The following is a 23,224-nucleotide window of genomic DNA, read 5'->3' as shown; positions in this document are numbered from 1 at the left end:
GGTTCTACGCGGACGACCTTGCAATTAAAAGTAGTTCTCTCCCTCAGCCCCTGAGCACAAAGCCTGGCCTTAACCTATTTATTTTCTTCTTGACCTCTCCTCTTCTCTCTTTTATCGTTCTTTTTTGCCTCCCTACTTTTTCTGAACCACTTGCCTGAGCTCGTAGTGGTCAGCTAGCCCTGCACTTGGGCCAAGATACAAATTCTCCGGCTGGTCCACGCTGGGCATTTGCCAATTCGCCTCTCATGATCGTTTACTCTTAGTTACGCCTCGCACCGAGAGATGTCTCTGGCTTCGAGTCTTATTTTTGCTACCTGAGGAAGGCATTACAATGGTGTATAGGGCTGTATACTTGAAACTTTAACGAAATATCTAGATTCAATGGATTATTTTTCATTCAAACAAGTGTGGTGAACTGAAGTGAGTTTATATTATCTGGAAAACGAAGAATTTCTCGCAACGGTAAGTTCTTGAATTGCAAATGTATTTGCATGGTGACAATCATATCCCGTAATTGTGTGTGCGCATGCGTGGATTTATTCAAAGGTCAGGTGGGTACAATGTGTTATCAATCACTTTCACTCATAGGTACACGGAGGAAGGTAGGTAGTGGCTTACCCATGGGAGGGGGTGGGAGTATACTCCCCCTTTGGCTCATGTACATGAAAAGGTGGTAAAATATACCGCTGGTCCCTCCCCTCTTAAAGAAGAGACATAATCCTCCGTTTTTATCATATTACCCTTTATGAAAGTTCTAAAGATATATAGTTTACTCTTCCTACCCTGGGCGTACCATCTATTTTCAGTCCACAATTTACAGGGTGATAGCACATAATGCAGTTTCTCTGCGACCAACACCTGTATTTGAGAGTTTTAATGAACATCTAAAGATTTTGATTAATGAAAATAGGTTCAAGGAGATTGCAGTCAGTCATTCGCAGTTTAATAAATAGCATCCATTTGCGTTCTTTTCTACCTTTAAAACTTAGGAATTGCTAATTTTTGGATTTGCCAGCCCTGTTTGACAGGATCATATCAACTTTTCCAGGGAAGCGGTGAGGATTCACCTTAAAATTTAAGGTTTAAAACTGTTCATCAATGCCATTTGTTACAATTATACAATATAATTTATTGCAATATTCTACTTATATTAACATTATGACAACCTCCGTGGCGGAGTGGTTAGCACAGTACGCTACGCAAGGGGTCCCGGGTTCAAATACCGGTCTGGGCGTGGGTTTTCTTTGTGAGTGTTTCTTCATCGATTTCACCACACCATCACTCATTTTCATCTTCGCGATCATCCAAAAGCGGCAGAAAATCGAAGTAAAATAAACCAAGTCAATCGACCATTCTTAATACCTTGTGGGCACAGTGTGCCAACTCTAGCGACAAGTCGATGAACCTGCTTCATCTACGAATTGGTGATGAAATTAATGAAAGAGCAACAAACGCTTTGTATGAGTTGTTATTGATTGCTTATTATCTCTCGTTCTTTTATGTCGCGATAATGCGGATGAGTGAGTGTTGACAATTAGATGGCATTGATGAAGGGACATTCAGAATGAACATCCAAGCCCGGACCGGATTGAGACTCAAACCGGTGAAATTCGGTGGCGAGATCCAAAGGATCACTGAACGCTCTCGGGTGAAACGTTTCAACAAACGCAGATTTGTATTGTAAACCATATTTATCATTAACCAAGACGAGAACGATAAGAAACAGTGTCACATTTTAAACCCTAAGAGACAGTGGAATATTTCTAATTTTAAAATAGGTTTATTTAATAACTTTCGTGACAAATACAGTCACCAGCAACAAAGAGCGGCACCTAGATGCTGAAATAGTCGCTTCCCTGCATGTCCATATATGTGTTGCCTAATTGGACGGCGATAAGTGGATTTTAATAGCAAATTTTCTGTGTCAACTTCTACCACCGTCATAGAATAGGCAAAACGCATAACGCCTTGCAGGGAAGCGAGTGTTTCAGGAGCTAGGCGTCCCATTTTTATTTTCGGTGACCGTACTAGGCGTCCGACTGTATGAAAGCTCACAGTAATTTTTAAATAGTATTCGCGGACCCTATGAGGGAGCATGGCAGCCCCCTACGTGAAGGGTGGCAGAGGTTAAGAATCCATGCACTGCATAACAGAAGCTAGCTGTAGGAATTTTGTTTTAACTCAACTTCAGTGTTGCAACTACCAGGAATCTCAACACCCAATCCAAGCAGTGTGAGAAAACACAACGTTTCAGCCAAGGGAGTTTTTCGATCCACCCCAACCACCAAGAGGCTTTTCGCTAATTGCCTTCATATTTCAGCCTCGCATTATCTTCCACGAGATACGCGGTCATAAAGCGAAGGAAAAAGCCTGGGGGAAGGAATGTTACGTTCCGTTCATCAGTTTTTCTCTGGGTATGACCTTTTGGAAGTAATATGTTACCAATCCTGAAATACTGTAAAAATATTTTCAGGGATGATGTTCAGAACGGTCCAGATAAACTCGCCTGTGCTCTACAATATCCATCTGTATGACGAACAGGGTTTATACAGTGGTATAAACAGCTGGTTTTCTACTAAGCGGTATCGTGGAACCAAAATATTTTATTTCTAAGAAAAACATAAGTATAGAAACTTACACATGGCTTTTGCTTTTCCAATATGCCTCCATTATTCTCTCGCTTACATTTTCTCTGATTCTCATCTTTTCCATATCCTCCATCACTACGTATCCTAGCCGAATGCAATATTCCTGTTACATCCTCTATCGTAACCTTTCCTCCTCTATCCTCTCTATCCATCCTATTCTCTATGACTCTTGTAACTAGAGCACGGAACTTTATGTTCTATAAAACTGTAAAATATGTATGAAATAATGTCATAAAAATTGAAGAATATGTCATAAAAATAAAAATGTCAGAAATATTCCCAGTAAAGCCAAAAATACACACAACGCTGCTTTCTAATTTCTAATTAAACGTGGTCAGTATCTTCCAGGATCAACTAGGTGGGGGTGGGGTATTTAAAGAAGTCAGAATTTCATTAACCGAAGAAATTAGTGGGAAAATATTGAAAATATCGTGAGGTTCATTGCAATAATCCTAGGTTTATTTCAATTTTATGTCAGAATTACCCCTTTGTGGAACTACAGCATAATTGGCAGCTCGCTACAGATTGGGTAAATCGATGCAATAAATACACAAACTTAACTTTTTTAGGTAGATTTTAACTACATAGAAACTAAAATAAAAAAAAAACAGGCTACAAAATGTTTGTCAGAACAAGTTACTCGTACATGAAATACGTTTCCGTTCCACAGTGCACTTACAATCTTGCCGCAGAAGTTCCTGTTCGTGGCATTCTAATCACTCACACTACTACACACTGATCCGTGCCTGGCTCAAACGACAAGTGATCTTGAAACTTCCGTACTCGATTGCAGGCAGAGTAGGAGCTTATCAAATGTCATTTTCATTTTTGACTGATTGTTGTGAGAAGCGAAAAAACTGTATAGAAATTAGAACAATTGAAACTTGTTTACGTCCTGTCCGGTGATTCTCGTGCAAGCACAACAATGACGTAGAAAATTTTTCCTCAATAATGCTCTGACTGCTATCAATTGTTGGCAGGATAGAAAAAGTACTAGTTTGTAAGAAAAGGCGGCATCTGCTTTTAATTTCTTAGTCCGTAACTTTTTATGCTGCCATAGATAATATAAACTATCCGTTGCCCTAAAGTTAAGAAGAATAAATTATAAATAACCAATTATATGCAAGACAATTACAAAATTATACGGAAATATGTCTTATTACTGGAAAATTGAAGAAATATGTTGTAAAAATTTCTAATTCGTAAAATATGTAAAAATACGCCGAATTTGATAATTCATCTATTTTTTGTCTGATTTTCATCAGATACATAAAGATCTCAACCCAGTATTCGATCCGATGCCAAATAAAAAAATATGTTATAACAAAGTTCCGGACCCTACTTATAACTCTATTTGTCTCTTCATTCATTCTTATTCTCTTCTCGGTGCTTACAATTATTGGTTCACATATTTCTCTAATTCATCTTTCGAAGAACATTGATACATTTCATCGCTAATGATCATTCTCATGGACGTCATATATAGTTGACGTAAGGAAGGGTGGTTCGACATTTAGTATGATTAGGGTTGCTACATTTCGTATAAGTGAAAATCCTGAACACTGCTCACTCCTGACCGGAAGCTCCTTGGGGAGCGGTGGGGTGGGGGTGGGGGGTGCTGGACCCGACAAAGTTGTGTGTATGTGCATATCCATTATTATTATATTCTTTACACTTCTGAAAACAGAAACAGAAATCCACTTCGAAGTATATCATTAATCTTGCAATTCCTCTTCGGTGCCATAACGAACTAAGCTGATATCTCACAATGTTGAAACTTTATTTGAGAACTGCGGACTGAACAGTGCAGGCACCCAAGCACTGACTGTTTACAGCAAGCAGCTTACTATGCAATGGAAGAGATTTGCAACAGAAATTCAGTGCTGCTTGCAGACGGCGGTATCGTGAAATCAAATATCTTTGCAGCATCTTCTTTTAACTCGATAACTCTTGTATTATCGAGAGGGAGCTGTTCAATGTACAGTTAGATTTTTCAGTAAAATGAGCATTTTAATATCACGCATTTAAATATAAATAAAGTTGAGAAAACTATAGTCTTAATCATTTCTTCTTTCCCAACCGATTCCAGGACATTTGTGCATCCGGAAAAAAATATTCGGGACACCAGGAGGAATGATAACATTCCGAGATTGTCCCGGAAAATCCGTGACGTACAGCAGGCCTAGGTATGATCAGGCTCTCAAAATCCAATCTACGTATCAACCAGGTCATCCAACATTTTAACACACTATTCCAATGAATGAGGGATAGCCATTTCACATCTTTGGAATAAGTTGTTGCAATTTTGCAATGTGTTGACTGTGTTCAGAGAAACGTGAGTTCAATTCTACAACAAAATGGTTAAAAAAAATATACTACAATGGTTTACTTTGTAATGTTCTTTTGTACTCTCAGCTAGTGCATTGTTCTTCCTATTTGATGGCTGGGTGTTCTAGGACTCTTCATTTCTTCATCATAGTCTCTTTGTACTTTCTCTGCTTTGGAATAAATTTCATTAAAGTTCTCAGAACGCTATGTTAGTTTCTCTTTATTAAATATGTCTATTAGAATACTGACTGTTCACAGTACTGAACAGGCCACCTTTTGAGGTGCCAACATAATCTTGCACTGCATGAAAACAATTTGGTTAGAACAAGTGGAGATGTTTCAAACTCCCCACAGGTTACACAGTGAAGAAACTGAAGAGCTTGCTGAAAAATTTACTATTAGTAGATTGCAAAGTCTGTAAAGTTTCTAAAATGCCACTAGAATGTTATGGTGCTTGCCTGGTTTTCTTGCACTGCGTCATTAAAAACCAAGTTTCTTTAAGAAGACTAGAGGGCAAAAATTTGTAACTGATTTGACAGTCCCAATGCAGTTTCTTTTCCAGAAATTCCGAAACTATCAGGCAATTGCAGACATTTGATCAGCAGTGCCATCTGGTGTGTGGAATTACGTAATTTCCTTCCCATCTGTATCCCATCCTATATGTATCCAATTTAGCAGAATAATGTTAGTCCGAAGAAATTTTTATGAACAAGCGGATAGAACAGGTAATCTGTTAATTTTACTGAACCAAAAGGATGAGGTTTGGACCCGTTGAACCCCCCCTTAAATACGCCCATGAACGTGGTTTATACTTCTGCCATAGAATTCTGCATGGCACCACATTCACTCGCTCAGACTCGTTCCAGTCTCCCTACATAGAATATCATTTTAATCAATAATTATTGATTATTATAATCGTATGTAAAATATACGTCCTGGCAGTTTAAGCTCACAATCATTCATTTCATTTTCATGTATCACTGTATTAGCAAGAAGGCCTGAACTACATTGTAGCATGGAGATAATGACTATGTTCACTTAAGTTTCAACTGCACTGCGTCTTTCACATGATTCATATTTGAGAGCCCATTAACACAAACAAATGACGGTTATTGTCACGTCCCCCTTGCACCACCACCTAGGCCAATCGAGATAATAGAAGGAAAACCACAGATCGCTAACTGGAAGCGCTAGCCGTAGCCTAGTGCCGCTAGCATCAAGCGCAACCTCAGACAGAAAGAAACGAAAAAAATATGACAACCTATTCCTTGCCAGCAGTAAGAAAAAATATTCCGATCCAAAGATCGGAAAATGACACATTCTTAAAATTGTTTATTCTATTATAAACTTTCCTTAAATTCTCACATATGAACATATACATTACATTAGTATTTTACTATTTACAATATGTTTCCTCTTCTATTTATGCAATTTTATATTGTTAACACGTTTCTTTTCTAATTATTTTCATGTACACATCCATCTTTTCCTGCATCCAAAAGCTACAATTTGTCCTCTCATTCACGCTCGGGCGCACTGACATCTGTTATCGCTTTTGTGAAACAAATTCGTCCCGCGCATAGTTTGTGTTTGCCCATCAGGCACGTACATGTACTACTCGGCAGTAACATAACAATAAATCGCGAGGCCCCCCATCCGTTTTTAAATTTGAAATCTCAATGTGAATCGATAGAAAATCTTCAGGCATACGTCAGCAAATTATCATATTTAAATAATAATAAAGTACTTAAGAAAATGATATTTAATAATTTCACCCACCCTAAAAATATATTTCTTTGTTTTCCGGGAGCTGAAATATGAAGCTGTAGGAAGAAAGTAAGAATTGCGTATATTATCCATTGCCTTCTTGAGTTGCAAACAACACAAACATTTCAATGCCTCGCACTTTGTTTGTGGCAGTTGGAGGTGCTTTATTGTTAACATATTAAACTCGGGATTGCAAGGTCGAGAGAAAGAAGAACGGACAAGACAAATTGCTTTTTATTCGAGAAAAGAATGAACGGGTAAAAATGTCCACGGAAGTTATCGTGAATTTTTGCGTAAAATTTCACATGAGAAATATGACAATAATATGACAATCGATTTTTCTCCTCTATTTTATTATATTTATTGGCGTAGGAATGTGACGACCTCATCGCCCAGTGACTTGTTCACTGCAGTTAGTCAACCAACAGAGTGAAATGGTCAACATTTTGCTCTGTTGGGATTTACAGAGCTGTCCTGTCATGGCTCTATGAGCGTCCCACAATCGGCAGAAGTGAGGTATGGTTGGTGGACTACAATGTGATCCTCCCAGCTAGATCCAAGGGATCCGCTGACCAACGACAGGTGCGGTCCTCCATTCATATTGGGGGTTAGGCGTAGAGCTGACAACTCTGCACTGTAAAAAGACATGTGAAGAATCAGCAACATGAGGTCATGGATGTTCCCAAGGTAAAATATTCCGGAGGTAAAATAGTCCCCCGTTCGGATCTCCGGGTGGGGGACTACTTTGGGAGGTCCCTGGACTAAGGATAAGATCTACATTAGGAATAAGGATATTAAATTAGGCACCTGGAATGTTCTGAGCCTTTACCGGCCTGGGGCATTTCAGTGTACAGTTAATGAGATAGTTAAGTATAAATTAGATGTAGTAGCTGTCCAGGAAGTTAGGTGGCCAGGAGAAGGGAATTGTAAAACTAAAAATTATACTTTTTTCTATGGTGGCACTGAAAATCGTAATTTTGGAACAGGCTTTTTCATAAATAATATAATTATCTCTGCTCTTAAAACAGTAGAATTTATTAATGATAGGATATCATATGCAGTTTTACAGGGTAGGTGGTTTAAAATTATTTTAATAAACATACATGCACCAACGGAAGATAAAGATGATAATACTAATATGATTATTATGCAGAGTTAGAACAGGTCTTTGATAAAGATTCTCAGTATGTGATGAAAATTCTGTTGGGTGACTGTATGCACAGATTGGCAAAGAAGAGACATTTAAACTCACGATTGGTAAAGAACGTCTTCATGAATTAAGTAATGACAATGGTATAAGATTGATTACTTTTGCAACCTCAAAGAATTTCTTGTGAAAAGTACCACATTTAAACATAAAGATATCCATAAATATACCTGGTCTTCTCCAGATGGTAAAACTCATAATCAGATAGATCATATTCTCATTGATAAGAGAAGGCATAGTAGTATAATTGATGTTCGTTCACATAGAGGTGCTGAGTGTGCCAGTGACCATTATTTAATAATTATTAAATTAAGAGAAAGACTTGCAGTGATAAATCATAAGCAACAAAATCTAAATGTTCTAAAATTAAATACAAGAAAATTTGCGGATGAAAGAATTAAGAAAGATTACCAAATTAAACTATCAAACAGATTTGATGTTTTGCAGGATTTAAATGATGATGAACATATAAATGAAACAGATGTAAATAAGAATTGGGAGCACATACGTAGTGCAATAGAATCAGCAGCTAAAGAAAGTATAGGATACCATAAACCAAGAAAAAGTAAGCCATGGTTTGATAATGAATGTCATAATGTAATAGAAATAAGGAATCAGGCTAGACTTAGGTGGTTAAATAACTCTGATGATACAAATCTAAGCAATTATAATAGAATAAAGCGAGAAGTTAACCGCACGTTTAGAAGTAAAAAAAGAGATTACTTGAAAAGCAAAATCAACGAAATTGAAACGAACAGCAAAAAAAAAATAAAAAAATCAGAGATTTATATAAAGGTGTAAATGAATTTAGAAAGGGGTGGCAACCTAAAGTAAACTTGATAAAAGATAAAGACGGTGATTTTCTAGCTGACCCAAGCGATATTCTAAATAGATGGAAGAACTACTTTAATGACCTTTTAAATGTCCATGTAGGAGATAAATCAGAAGTAAATGAAGTCCACACAGCAGAACCTTTAGTTCCAGAACCTAACTTGACTGAAGTTAAAGATGCTATTAAAAGGCTAAAGAATAACAAAGCACCTGGCATTGATTTAATACCAGCTGAGTTAATTAAATATGGTGGAAATTCGTTAATATGTCAAATTCATAAATTAATTTGTTTAATATGGAATAAAGAAGAAATCCCTCAACAGTGGAAAGAATCCATAATTGTTCCTGTGTTTGAAAAAAGTGATAAAATGAACTGCAATAATTACCATGGAATTTCTTTACTCTCAACAACATATAAAATATTATCTAACATTCTTTTAACAAGACTAACCCCATATGCTAATGAAATTATAGGTGATTATCAAAGTGGATTTAAACGTAACAGATCAACTACATATCAAATTTTTCACATCAGACAGACACTTGAGAAAAAGTGGGAATATAATCAAAATGTCCATCAGCTCTTCATTCATTTCAAAAAAGCATATGATTCGGTCAAAAGAGATAAATTATATAATATATTAGTAGAGTTTGGAATACCTAAGAAGCTTGTTAGTATGATAAAAATATGCACCAGTGAAACAGAAAGTAAAAGTCGTGTGGGTATTAATGTGTCTGACAAATTTACAATTCATGATGGGTTAAAACAAGGACATGCATTATCTTCATTGCTCCTTAAATTTGCCTTAGAATATGCTGTTAGGAAGGTAAAGGAAACTAACGAAGGACTAAAATTACATGGTATGACTCAGTTGTTAGCTTATGCAGATGATGTAGACTTATTAGGGGATGATATCAATACTAAGAATAATGCTAATGTTTTTTCAAAACTGCTAAAGAGATAGGTTTGGATGTTAACAAAGAGAAAACTAAATATATGCTTACAGGCCGGAACCAAGTGTTAGGTAATAATCAAAATCTAATTATTCATAACAATTCGTTTGAACCAGTTTCCAAATTCAAATACTTAGGAGTAATATTAACAAATGAAAATTATATTAAAGAGGAAATAAAAATTATGCTTAATCCAGGAAATGCATGTTACTTCTCTCTTCATAAACTTTTGTCTTCTCTTTTAATATCTAAGAAACTAAAAGTTAAAATATAGAAAACAGTAATTTTGCCTGTAGTATTATATGGATGTGAAACTTGGTTCCTTACATTGAAAGAGGAACATAAATTGAGAGTATTTGAAAATATGATCCTTAGGAAAATATTTGGACCTAAAAGGGATGAGGAGACAGGTGAGTGAAGAAGGTTACATAATTTAGAACTACATAATTTGTATTCATGTCCAGATATTATTAGAATAATTAAATCAAGAAGACTTAGGTGGGCAGGCCATGTGGCACGAATAGGAGAGGAAAGAGGAGTTTACAGAATTCTTGTTGAGAAACCTGATGGTAAGAGGCCTGTAGGAAGGCCAAGACGAAGATGGAGGGACGACGTTGAGATGGGCGTAAAGGAAATCGGTAGGGATGGTAAAGAGTATATAGATCTTGCTCAGGATAGGGACAGATGGAAGGCCTGTGTTGCTGCAGCCATGAACCTTCGGGTTTAAGAAGGCTAGAGAGTTACTTAGTTAATATGACAATAATTTTTACTTTTTCGGGACCCTCCTTAAGCTTAGAGCCCACCCAACTGTATGTTACACCCTTGATTTGACGTATTATAACGTTTAACTACGATTTAAAGCCAGATAAAAACAAAATGCTTTAATTTTATTGCCTACAAAAATTTGCCATTTCCATCTATCCCCCCCTCACGTCTTTTTAATACATTTTTTGAATGAACCCCATGTGACGCAAGGCCCCGGGCGGTAACTCACTTCGCCCACCCTTTGCTATGCTACTGCTACTGAGCTTCGAGCGTATACCTTTCATTTTGCCCGTTCGAGCTTTATTCCTTCGAGCAAAGAACACTAAATTTCGTAAGCTAAAGTGAGAACTAATTGATACAAGAGCGAAATTATGTCTCAATGCGACACTCTATTCAGTATTATATGCCGTCAATTAGTTTATTTGTTTATACGTAATGCTACATTACACTGATACAATATATTCAAGTATAGTATACATGGGACACTATTTTTTTTGCATAAAACCAAGAAGGGGGCTTGTGGAGGGAAGATTTTATGACCTCCTCTGAAATTGAGTTTCAATTTTAAGTCCACTTTATACACAGATGGAAACCTACAAAAACGACTGGTGGTTCGTCGTGCTGACCACACGTCACCCCGTAACTGGTTGGATGATCTCGGGTGAGTAAGTGAGTAGGGTCAGGTGGGAGTGAGGTCGAGAGTCGGTAGGCCTGGGCCCTCGTTGGGCTCTTGGGTCACAGGTTGTATTTATACACATACAGGCTAACCCACACTACAGCTTATAGTGCGATCCGAAACACTTTGTGCCTCCAGATGTCGAACCCGGGATCCTTTAATTACAAGTCGACAACCTTACAACTACACCACTGGAAGATCCTCCTCTCAGTAAAAATTCCCTCAATGTCCATATCCACATGTACAGTCACAGGTATTAAAAATAGGACACGTAGATCCTAAAATACTCTCTTCCTTGCAAGGCGTTATGTGTGTTGTCTATCTCTCCGGCGCAGGTAGAAGTTGCCATTAAATATTTGCTTACAAAATCCACTTGTCGCGTTAAAATTAGGCAACACACATAACTCCTTGCAAGGATGCGAGCATTTCAGGATATAGGTGTTCAATTTTTATTGCATGTGACTGTACACTGTTATATTATAGTATGTTTACTAGGGGAATGGATCAAAGAAAGAGTGTAAATATATGAATTAAATTATAGTTAAATTCCAAATTAGAACTAAGGGAATATGAAAATTGTACATTAAAAATCAGAGAAGGGCAAAGAAAATAAAAAAGGGGGAACCCCCTAAAGAAGCCTGCCTCCACCCGCATACATTCAGGGGGTATGCGCTTATGTCCTGGTGCCTTTAAACAATAAACCAGGACGTCATTTCCTCAGAATTTTCGTTCCACCGTACTAATTTATTTCATTTTTTTGTTTTACAATTTACATTAAAATAAAAAAAATTAAGAAAAGTTTACACTGGTATTTAAAATTACACTAATGTTGTTTTATAGCTATAGGTACCTTGGTTGTTCTGGTTTCCAAAGTTTCCAAGACAATCAAGGTTTACATATTGTAAATTGTTAGAGATAAATACGTAAGTAATGTTAAAAGATTAGTATCGAGGTTTACATATGTAACATATGGGAAGACAGGGTAATCCCGAACACCAGGTAATGGCGATCACCAGGTTTTCTGCTTTGGTTACTTGAAAAGGTTGGAGATAAAGGGTGAGTAAGTAAGTAAAAGGAAGGCAAAAGTGAGTATCAGAGGTGAAGGAGAATGAAATGCAGCTAAGAGATAAAAGTGAGAATAACAATGGAGAAGGAAAGTCTTCAACAGAAAGAAATATATTTTCTGTGGATCTATGAACATAGAACTGAGGAAAAGACTAATTAGATGCTTCGTATGGAGTGTAGCTGTATATGGTGCGGAAACATGGACATTGAGAACAATTGAGAAAAGGCGACTGGAAGCTCTGGAAATGTGGTTATGGAGACGAGTGAAACGTGCGAAATGAAGAGAAAAAGTGAGAAGTGAAAAGTTGCTAGAAAGAGTTTGGGAGAAGAGATCAATGCTGGATATAGTCATGAAGAGAAAAGGGAATTGGTTGGGTCACTGGATGATAGGAAATGTATCCTAAGGGATGCTATTGGAGAAAGGGTCGAGGGAAAAAATCCTGGTAAGAAGAAGATTCGAAACGATTGACGACATCGAAACAAATGGGTCCTACGCTGCTACAAAGCGAAGGGCTCAAGGTCGAACAGCATGGAGGTTGCAAGGAAAGACCTGCCCCTGGGCAGAAAACAATGAATGAAAAAGTAAATATCACTAATAATGAGCAAACGGTACTTATCCGATAAGGCCCGAACACCTCTCACTCCTTTATTTCCTTAATTTTAGCATTGATACGTACCTATTCTATATTGCGGAAGATTCTTTTAGGTGTCGTTATGCCTTTTTCCATAAAATAGTGTCAACTTCTCATATTACGAGTCATTATTTGTCTTCCTCGTTATGCTTGGGTAACGAACAATATGGCGTGCACTCGTCATGGATCATCGCGCGTCATGCTTGTGTTTTGTCGATTTGGAGCTGGAATGCAATGTTTCAACCTTCTTAACCGAAAAATACCTACTTTCGTGTTCATTATGGCATCACAAACCATTGACGGATAGCCCCAAAAAAACATTCACAATAGCCCCAAAAAACATTCACGATAGCCCCACGGACCATTTCCGGCAAGGTTAGGTTAGGTAAGCATAGTTTAAAAAAAAATCTCATAAAAAAAGAGGCACGTTTGGAAACATTGGCGGGACCGCTGGACTTTCGACGCTCGCGCCATCTGCACGTACATAATGGAAACAACGGCCTAATGTTACAGAAGATGCAAGTTCCTTATGTAACAAGTGATTATTTCTTGTTCTGCAGCATTCTATGGTGAAGTTTTCATTTTCCTCTAAAGAAAATACCTCCAAGAACTTCGACAATGCTACAGAAACTGATTTCAGTACGTAGTTTCTCCTGTAAATTTGAAGAAATCTGTTCGGGCGATATCGGATAGTTACCGAGCAAAGCTAAAAAGGTGTCGCGATAGCAATGTTTCATATTAAACTAGACGAGCAAGGAAGAATTAGTATGTTCTACTGTATTATATTGACTGAAGAAAACAAGAAAAAAAAATACATGGAGTAGCAGATTGAGATACACTGGCATGTAGATAGATAGAGAAAAAGAGAGGAAGATGTTTGATTATTCGCTCAAGCGCTGTTTGAAAAACGATATAAGCGAACCTTGTGGAGCTTTACACGAGGCGGACAGATGGCGGATGCGCGAGAGAAAAGAATGTTAACGTTCATATGCAAATAGATGAATGCGCAGAGAAATGCTTCTATTCTACTTTTCTACTTTTAAATCTTCTTTCCAAATTTTCACCTTTTTGTTTTCGATCTCATTATTATTTTCTTCTTTCACATTGAAAAATATTGATTGGGCGCAAACATCTTAGTTACAAGTTCACAAAAATCTCATAAATATTCCGTTCATAACGCATACTAAATATTCATATATAGGTTTTGAATAGGCTACGTTATTTACTGATTTCAATAACCACTCACTCACAAATCACGAAAAGAAAATGGGAAAACAGGGTATTCCCGAACACCAGGTAATGACGATCACCAGGTTCTCTGCTTTGGTTCCTTGATAAGAGTGATCCAATTGGTGCTGCCACCTAGCGCCTGTCACAGACAATGCGTTAAGCTTCTTGATTAGCGGCTAGGGACAGCATTAGTACCTTGACAAATACATGCTAACAGCACCAAACCTGGCTTGCCTAACCTATCCACGTGTGTATATAATAGCTTAAATAAACAGAAGTTAACGTGCCGTGCCTAACCTGTTTACATGCTTATTTCTGCTATTATATGTCGACGTGAATAGGTTAGGCAGGTCAGGTGTGGTACTGTTAGCATGTATTTTCAAGTTACTAATGCTGTCCCTAGCCGCTCGTAGCTTCTTGCGGCGACATTATTCTGTGAGAGATTGAAACCAGCCAGCGAAAAAATCATATTTTATTAACTTTCCTTGTAATGTATATGCTGTATTTACTAGGAGGTAAGTGGAGAATATTATATAATTTTTTATGTCCATATACTCTTGCAGATAGTTCAGCAATTTTCGAACACACTGGAATGCTCCTACATGATATATATAAGACGCAGAAAGGGGGTAATAACGAACAGGTGTTCGGTATTACCCTAGCATGATAGCTTATAATTTAATATCGGAATCATAGTGGCTTGCTTTTATTAAGCTTTAACTCTTGAAAAGGAAAACATTTTGCAAATGATATAATGAAGTTAAAAATGAAGAAACCAGCTACACACAAGCCATCCTGCAGTAAAGATTGACCAAAGAGGTTTCTGACTACACTTAAAAACAGTGTCAATATTCCGTATTTTTGGCTATAGTAACTACTTTTCGTAAGAGGTAATGGCGAACACGATGTTACTCCGAAAAATGCCGACAGCTATGTTTCTTTCCTAGTCTCTTGTTCGAAACAAATAATTTGGAACATTGTCACCGAGTTGATTTTGAAGATTTCCTTAGAATCTATGCAGTTTATAAAATATTATCAGATAATTCTATAATTCACCATCATAGCTTAAATGTTAGGCAATACCGCGGTTCCCCTACATAATAATAATAATAATAATAATATTTATTATCATTATAACACAACACATTATTCGGTGGGCTCGTACCCGACGGGTCCTTTTCAGTTGGCGTCGCTGTTGTTCTTGCTTACGTACCGTACCGCCTTCTTGACCATTTATTTTCCTGTTTTACTTCTTTACTGTCTCTTTCTCTCTCTCTCTGTCTTCCATTCTCTCTCTCTGCATTTGTGTGTTTATTACTCTTTCTTTCTTCTGGTATCTTGGTTCAATTGTACTCTACCTTCCTCTACTATATATTTATATATTTCTCTCCTCTCTCTCTGTCTCGCATCTTTTATCTTTCCTCATTCGTCTCTTCTCTGTCTGCTTCTCTCTCAATCTCTTTCTACCTCTTACAGCTTCTCGCTTAATTTTTATTTTTCTTTCTCTCGCCTTTCGGTCTGTGGCTTCTTTATCTACGTTCTCTCTTTCTCATCCTCCTTCCCGTGTCTTCCAATTTCGCCGAATCCCCTTTCGCCGAATGACCCAGAGCCGCATTATATCAGATTTCACACCTGAGTAAAATTTTCGGCGAAAGGGGAATTCCCGTTTTGTCGAATCCCTTTAGCCGAATATTTTGTGTGAAGGAAATTTTCCCTCCACAAGGATATTTCAGGTATTTGAGGCCAAGGCGAACCAGTTTAACTTTTGTAATCTCCATTTACAGCCTTGTATTTTATCAGTGGTAATCTCTTTGTTTTTTTATTGTTTTCTACAGGTATCATAGTTTCTATCAGGAGAGTACTGATTTTGTTTCACGGGGTTTCATTGTGTTGTTCATAACGAGTTCACCCCCAAAATGTTTCGTTGCTTTTCAAACGCCATGTTTTTGCTAAGGGATTGAAGTCTCTGCATTTAAAGAAACGGTGCGAATATCCTGGGAGCTGTAGCATCCATTGTAATGTTCCACAAACAGTAACAACCATTAGATTTCTAATCAAGGGCCCTTTAAACATTTTTTCCCACTACCATATGTTCCTCATCAAGTCTTCTTCATCTAATTAAACCAAAAATATTTTATTATAAGCATGCATTATTTGCAAATATTTAAATGTAAAATTTATCATTTTGCGTTAGAATTAATTTAATTAGGATGTCTTCTTTGTTTCTGTGCTTTAAAATACAGAGTGTCCGAAAAGTCACCCAACCCGGTGTTTACGACCGTATAACGGAATAGCGAAACGGAATGAGAAGAAACGCTTTCTGCCAAGAGAATGCCCTGTATATTGGGAAAATTTAGAGAGACAAACATATGTAAGAACATGCATGTCTTAATAACAAATAAGCAAAGTGTTGCCAAAGGCGGATTTTTTTTTTTTTTTGCAAATCGTGTGTATTGATGCACAGAACTCACTGATGTAAATTATTGCAACATTTCACAATACCAACGAACAATTTGGATGGCCATCTATTGAATTTGACAGAAAAAGAACTTTGACGAACTTTCAAAAACATTGCAGAAGGGAATAAATGGGCTCTTCCAAAAATCTATGTTTTCACAATATTACGAGGGACACTGGCAACACTGTTGCTGTCACGCGTCACTAACAGACGTGTTTCACCTCAGGCTATCACACTAAGGCACTTTTAACGACAACGGAGAAAGTTGGTTATTCTCGAACATATGCAATAAATTACATAGGCTACACCTTGCAACCCTGAAATGAAAGCAAATGTTCGAAGTGTCTACCATTTTCTTGGATACATTAGTCGGTTCGCTTGATCATGTTCTCAGATACCTTCCTGAGGATTGCAGCACCAATATTATCAATTTCTTGTGTAATATTTCGTTTCAGCTCCTCCAATGTTCTGGGTCTCGTTTGGTATAATTTGGTGCAAGGTGTATGTAATTAAGAGATGGAAGGAAAATATGCTTTGTTTATGATTTAATTCACAAGGAATCAAGCGTCACTACCCTTTGAAAACAAAAAAAAAATAAAACATTCTTTGCGTTTACAACGAGTTTCTGATATCCGATTATCTAAACCTGTGTTTTTGACTTGGCTGAAATATTTTTTCCCTTCAGTTCCTGAAATTTCCCGGCAGAGGGAAAATTCCCTCGCCTCAGAATATTCGGCGAAAAGGGATTCGGCAAAACGGGAATTCCCATTTCGCCGAAAACTCTGCTTAGGTGAGATATTAGTCTATGGGGCATTCGGCAAAAGGGGATTCGGTGAAACGGGAGGTGATCCTCCTTTCTTACCCATCTCTCCTTTTTTCCCCCCACAAGACGTTAATATTCATGACACGTAAACATGACGTCATAATATAACATTTAAGTATATACCTCTTAAAATGTTTATCCCCCATCTCCTTAGAGAAATTTCTGACAGCGCTTCCTTAACCCTAGCTTACCCAAGGGGGTTGGGGCTGCCAGGCCCACCACCTCTATTTTTTTATTCTTGAGCTTTGAAATTTTTTGTAAAAAATTTAAAATTAATTACATTGTTCCCCAGGGTGTTTCCAATATTTCTGTATTACTTTTTCCCACAAAAACTTCAATCTAATGTAAATAGGAGGCAACATGCATTAGATGGGCCTATCTTTGAATGTGTGTCTTTCGAGACAGTCATGCCAGTGAGCATGTATAAATAATTGGTAATCATGGAAATTTTTGAAATTATTATAATTAATAAATAACTGCACATACATAATCAACAAAGGAAGCAGTAATTCAATAACAAAATTATTCCCTGAATTTTAGTGAAAAATAAGTGTGGCCCTGTGAGACCCCCTCAGAATAAGTTTCTCGTACGGCATGGGTAAGATATGGTTAATTAATACCCAAAAATAAATCGATAACTATTTAATTGCGGCTTCTAGGTTGCTGAAAATAGAATGTGCTCTGTGCATCGTTCTGCTGTTTGCAAGAGCAAGATTACTTATTCCACACAATTGTACATTGCTAGAATAGGTGTTTCGTGCAGCGGTGCGTCGCTGGGAGTTTTGTGTGGACGTGCAGGATGGTCATTTGGAATAAGGCTCAGTGCATATGTGTTAGGTTTTTCATTCTCATTATTGGTATGATTCTAATATCAGCTTTTCACATAAATGGATCGAAATTTTGTAATCACCCTGTATATACACATTACCTATGAAATATAATTCAGAAAATTAGCCTTACTGTGCATAAAGTGAACTTAAAACACCAATTCAATCACTCAATCAATAATTCAGGAAATTCTAATACACTTAATACATATCTTTGAAAAAATAAAAATAATTTGAGAAATCCAGTCCTGTATACGCCCATGGACACAAGAACAATACATTAGAAACATATTAGCTAATTGAAAAATATATTTGAGAATACTTGGTGACAAAGTTGGTACCGTAACAAACGAGAACAAATGGGAACGTGAAAGAAAATTAAAAATCAATTTATGTAATGAAGCAACGGGCAAACATGTCCATTAATTTGCATTGTCTCTTCGCCCGAGCTTTAAAATATGCAGCCTCGTTTGTCTTCTCGCTGGAATCGACGTCACTTATCGATCAACGAACCCGGAAAATTAATTAAGGAATCGCTGGACGCTCCATTTCCAAATGAATTCAATTCCTGAGGTTTTTCGACGTGCGCGGCGTGTTTCGAATTGTTTTCCGTCTCTGCGGAGGTTTCAGTCGAGTTATGAGTCTGCAAATGGATTAATTTTTGTTTCTGCTTTGTTTTCTCTTTCATTTTTTGGTTGTGTTGCTGAAAGTGGAGTCGAAAATCTAGTAGAGAAAACGTAAAAAATAGAAGAAGAAAGGAAAGTGAACTGAACGCGTTTTTTATGAGTTTTCCAACAGGTTTGTTTGTTTTTCTCAAAATTTTGCCGAGAGATTTAAGGGTTGCCAGTAACAGTGACTTTTTTTGCACCTGACAAGCTGTAGAAAACCAGCACAATGCAAACAGTGTTGGCAGTCAAAATGGTGCCGAGCTGCTGTCACGTGAACGGTCGTGTTTCATCGATCACTGGCTTGAACCAAAACAGTATGGCTGAATTTGCCAAAAGTGTACAATCTGTCTCCTGAATGTGTGGAGCAAAGCCAGGCATAACGGTAGAGAAGGGGAGAAAGCGAGTGGGTGAAGCAAAGCAGTCCGCGCTTCTGCAAACGGCTGGAAGCTGCAGATGCCTTTTCCCTCCACGCAATCCAGTTTCTCTCCCGTGCTCATTGGTTTAGTTCTCTCGAGTCACTACGTATTTGCCCAAAGACTTGTTTTCGTTCGCTTGCTCCAGAGTTTCCCGGAATAGAGTATAGCGCTGTGTGTTCCTTGACCTGACTTTGAGTGATAATAGTGGACAATATAATGTTTATTAACTTAGTTTACGAACGTAAGCCATTTTGAGGTGAACTATCACAATCGTGAACCACGAAACTATGGCTTAAAGTATAGAGAAATAATAAAACACTAGTTACAATATATCGTTATTAAATACACACAAATAACACAAATATTCCAAAACCCCATTACTCCACTCCGTACACCATTTCTCATATATAATTTCAAAAAAGGGTTTTTGAACAGAGAAGTTTTGCTGTCCATTTCGATACATAAAAATTGTCATCATTTAATTATGACGTCAAAACACATTACAAAACCTTTCTATTCCACTTTCCTCTACTAATAGTCCTAACGCTCAAACATTATCGGCCGTTACATCATAATTCAGTTCCTATCCATTCGAACTCCAAAGTAATAAGCCCTTCTTTAAAGCAAAAACATGAAATAGCATATAATAAATATATGTGTGTATTCACACACACACACACACAGAGAGAGAGAGAGAGAGAGAGAGAGAGAAAGAGAGAGAGAGAGAGAGAGAGAGAGAGAGAGCCTGTGTGTGTGTTACCATACCGTATTTTCTTCTACATAATGAAAAACTGTAGCCTTCCCGGTGGCACAGTGGTAGCGTTATCTCCTTGTAATCAAGGGGTCCCGGGCCTGTGCATAAAGTGGACTTAAAACACCAAATCAACCAACTAACCATAATGAAAAACTATGATAAAACTGCAGAGAACAGCATAACATTGCCTGTCCGATAACGAATAAAAAAACCTGTCAGGACTTGCTCCTAGAATTCTGTTGAATAAAGAGTTTTACACAGGAAGCAGCAAGGATGTTTACCTTTATGGAGTAAGTGAAGGTCGGCGAGAGGAACAAAACACATGAGGAGAGTAGCAAAGGGGTCTTTGGTTGGAAATCATCTGGAGGGGCAAGGGCTGGAGCAGTGATGTGCGGTAGACTATAAGTTTACGTCTACATACGTTGTCTACACGCATTGGGTTGTAGTTTACATAGACTACGTAAACAATCTAAAATGCATTAAAATTAATGTTCAAGGGTTTCATGAAAGGAAAGTGACACTTTCAACTTTATTGGTTCCTAACGAAATGAAAAGAATCCTATTTACAACAAAATTTCTCTTCTCTTCTCTTATCAACTATGGAAGAAGATAAATAGTATGCGAAAAACAACAACAGATGGCAGTCGTGAAGCAAGAGTGGTCTTCTTCCCATAAAACACTAAAATATTTCGTATATTAGGTTTCTTCCTAGGTGAGAAATTGTTCGAATTTGGAAGAAAGAGTATGAAAAGTTCTAATCATACATCAGCAACTGATACGCAGTATAATTTTCTTTTAATTCCACGGCGCCCATTGCTAAGTTATCACCTTTCGCCATCTTGTTTACATAGATTACGTAATCTACGTGTATAACATAGTCTACGTGTAGAATGTAGACTATCGTTGTTTACGCGTTGAAGCACATCACTGGGCTGGAGCTATAGAGCTATTCGTTACTGAACGGGGTAATTTCTCCTTCACCCTAATCTGCCATTCTCATTGCTCCGTCAGAGGTGTTTAAATCTAAAACATGGGTTTTGCATTTATTACTTAATGCTAAGTTAGGTATTCACACCTGGCCCTTTTAGGGGCCGTCTCTGCCATCAATTGGTGGGGGTGAGTTACATCCCTTCGTTCGATTCCCGCGTTCTACCGGGTGGAACTCTATGATAGAGCTTAGTGCTTGTTTGAATTAATCTGAAATCACAGTGTTCGTAGAAAATTAAGTCAGAGTAATTCTTCTCGGGGAATTTCTGCTTCCTCTTGAAATTAATTAGATGTTTCTTTAAGTCACTTAAATCCCATTTGTTCCAATAATTTCCAATCTGCTTAATACCCGAACTAAAGGAAGCATCGGTTCACATATTATATTAAAGTGGACGCTCTATTTGAATCAAGTCCAATTCATCTCTCGCTGTTATTTTCTAGAATTGATTCCATCTTCATTACAGTTGATATTGAGTTCTGCTTCACGCTATTTTACCAACATTTATTTCTTAACGCCTCTCCATCGGGGCTGATCGTTAAGTTACTTGAATTTGCTCTTATTTGAAACTGTCAATGGGAAAATTAGGTCCAACTGTGACATTCAGAAATTCCTCTCTCGTACTCAAAACACGTAAAGGTCTCCCCGATGGCGCAGTGGTAGTGTCGTCGCCTTGTAATCAAGGGGTCCCGGGTTCGATACCCGGTGGATGTACATAGTGGTTCGGATCAAACTTTAAACTGTAGGTCCAGTCCCGATTAGCCTTACTGTGCATAAAGTGGACTTATAACTCCATATCGATCAATCAATCAAAACACGTAGCACAAACCTATTCTAAACAAACACCCTATGGCTAGGAATTCAATCGATTTGATCGATTGATTGATTTTTGTTATTTAGGGACACTTTTCATCCACTTTTGGCTAGTAGCGACGATGATGATACGATGAAGGGACACTCACAAAGAACACACATGCCAAGACCGGGATGCGTATTTACAAACCCTACATTGCTGCAGAACCTCCTTCAATACCTGGCTTCTGATTGGCTGTCGTTCCGGAAGTTAATGCGTTTAACGCTAGAGGGCAGGGTTCAGATTAATAGGGTAGATTTCAGTTATTCATCACAACAAGATAAGAAACCCCTTTAAACACAGGTTGATATTTGAGGACAATTTTAAGATTGATGTTTTGAAAGACAGAAAAGCAAAACCTTCAGAAAAAATATCTTCACTTAAAAAAACATTATCCGTCGTTAATACTCACCTATTGTATATTTACTATGTCATGTTCATGGTTGATTATACAGAAATGGCATTTTAGAACCATTTTTCAAGATATTTATTCAACATTATTATATTTCGATGGCTTCGTATTGATTTTTATCACCAGACAACGATTGAACAGTATTTTCTTACTGTCTCCCCATACAAAAGTATAATTCTTCACACAGTTTGGACAATTTGATTACAAACTTTAAATAATCACGAGTCTGATATCTTCATCCTTATCCTGAAAACAAACACGCAAGGAATGATGAACACGGAACATAAACACTTCCGGTGGGTACAGCCAATGAGAAAGCATTATATCCGTCTGGTTCTGCAACACTCGATGGTTTGTAAATAAGCGAACGGGATTGGAGCCTGGGATCGCCTGCGCGTTATGCTAACCGCTCCGCCAAGAAGCTGGGCTTGTATCAATTTGAAAACGATATATTTTCGTTAGACGTCATCTCGTATAGTTCTGTACTCTTTCCCTGGTGCGGTGAGCTCGCAGGTGAGGGGAGTAGGGTGGAGCTCTTTCTCATTGTCTGAGTAGATACTATTCCAACATGAAAAGTAAAAACACTGTGGCGCTGTCGTCCAATTGTCAAACGTAGACGAGCAACGGGCAAAGGGAGCGTGGATAATAAATAATAAAATAATGGCTTTTGATGTTTCATGTAAATATATGAACAATACTTAGGCACATGTTGCGTTCGTCTGGTGACAAAATTTCGACCTGCTAGTGTTGCCAGCTACGGAGATATGTCCCAAAAATGACGCTTTTTTACTCAACCCATAAAATCGCCACTCATACATCCATCAAATGCTGCACATGATCATTATTGATTGCAAATGATAGATTGACATGAGATCAGTCATCATACGTCTAATTAAGACTCTCCGATAATTTTGTATATAGATTC

At 37.6% G+C, this 23,224-nt stretch overlaps 1 protein-coding gene across 2 annotated transcripts in view; it reads left to right on the top strand.

Annotated features, from left to right (window-relative positions):
• The first annotated feature begins 299 nt into the window (after nucleotides 1–299).
• The window catches only part of LOC145999438 (glycine receptor subunit beta-type 4-like), a 258,162-nt gene continuing 235,237 nt past the window's right edge, over nucleotides 300–23,224 (top strand). For both annotated transcript variants that reach the window (XM_083136400.1, XM_083136399.1), the window contains exon 1: nucleotides 300–462. The gene's annotated coding sequence lies outside the window, so the exon portion shown is untranslated. The remainder of the gene's footprint in view (nucleotides 463–23,224) is intronic.

This window comes from Lepisma saccharinum, chromosome 15, assembly GCF_977018435.1.
Source record: "Lepisma saccharinum chromosome 15, izLepSacc3.1, whole genome shotgun sequence".
Taxonomy (NCBI): domain Eukaryota; kingdom Metazoa; phylum Arthropoda; class Insecta; order Zygentoma; family Lepismatidae; genus Lepisma; species Lepisma saccharinum.
This window is presented reverse-complemented; position numbering and strand designations above follow the sequence as displayed.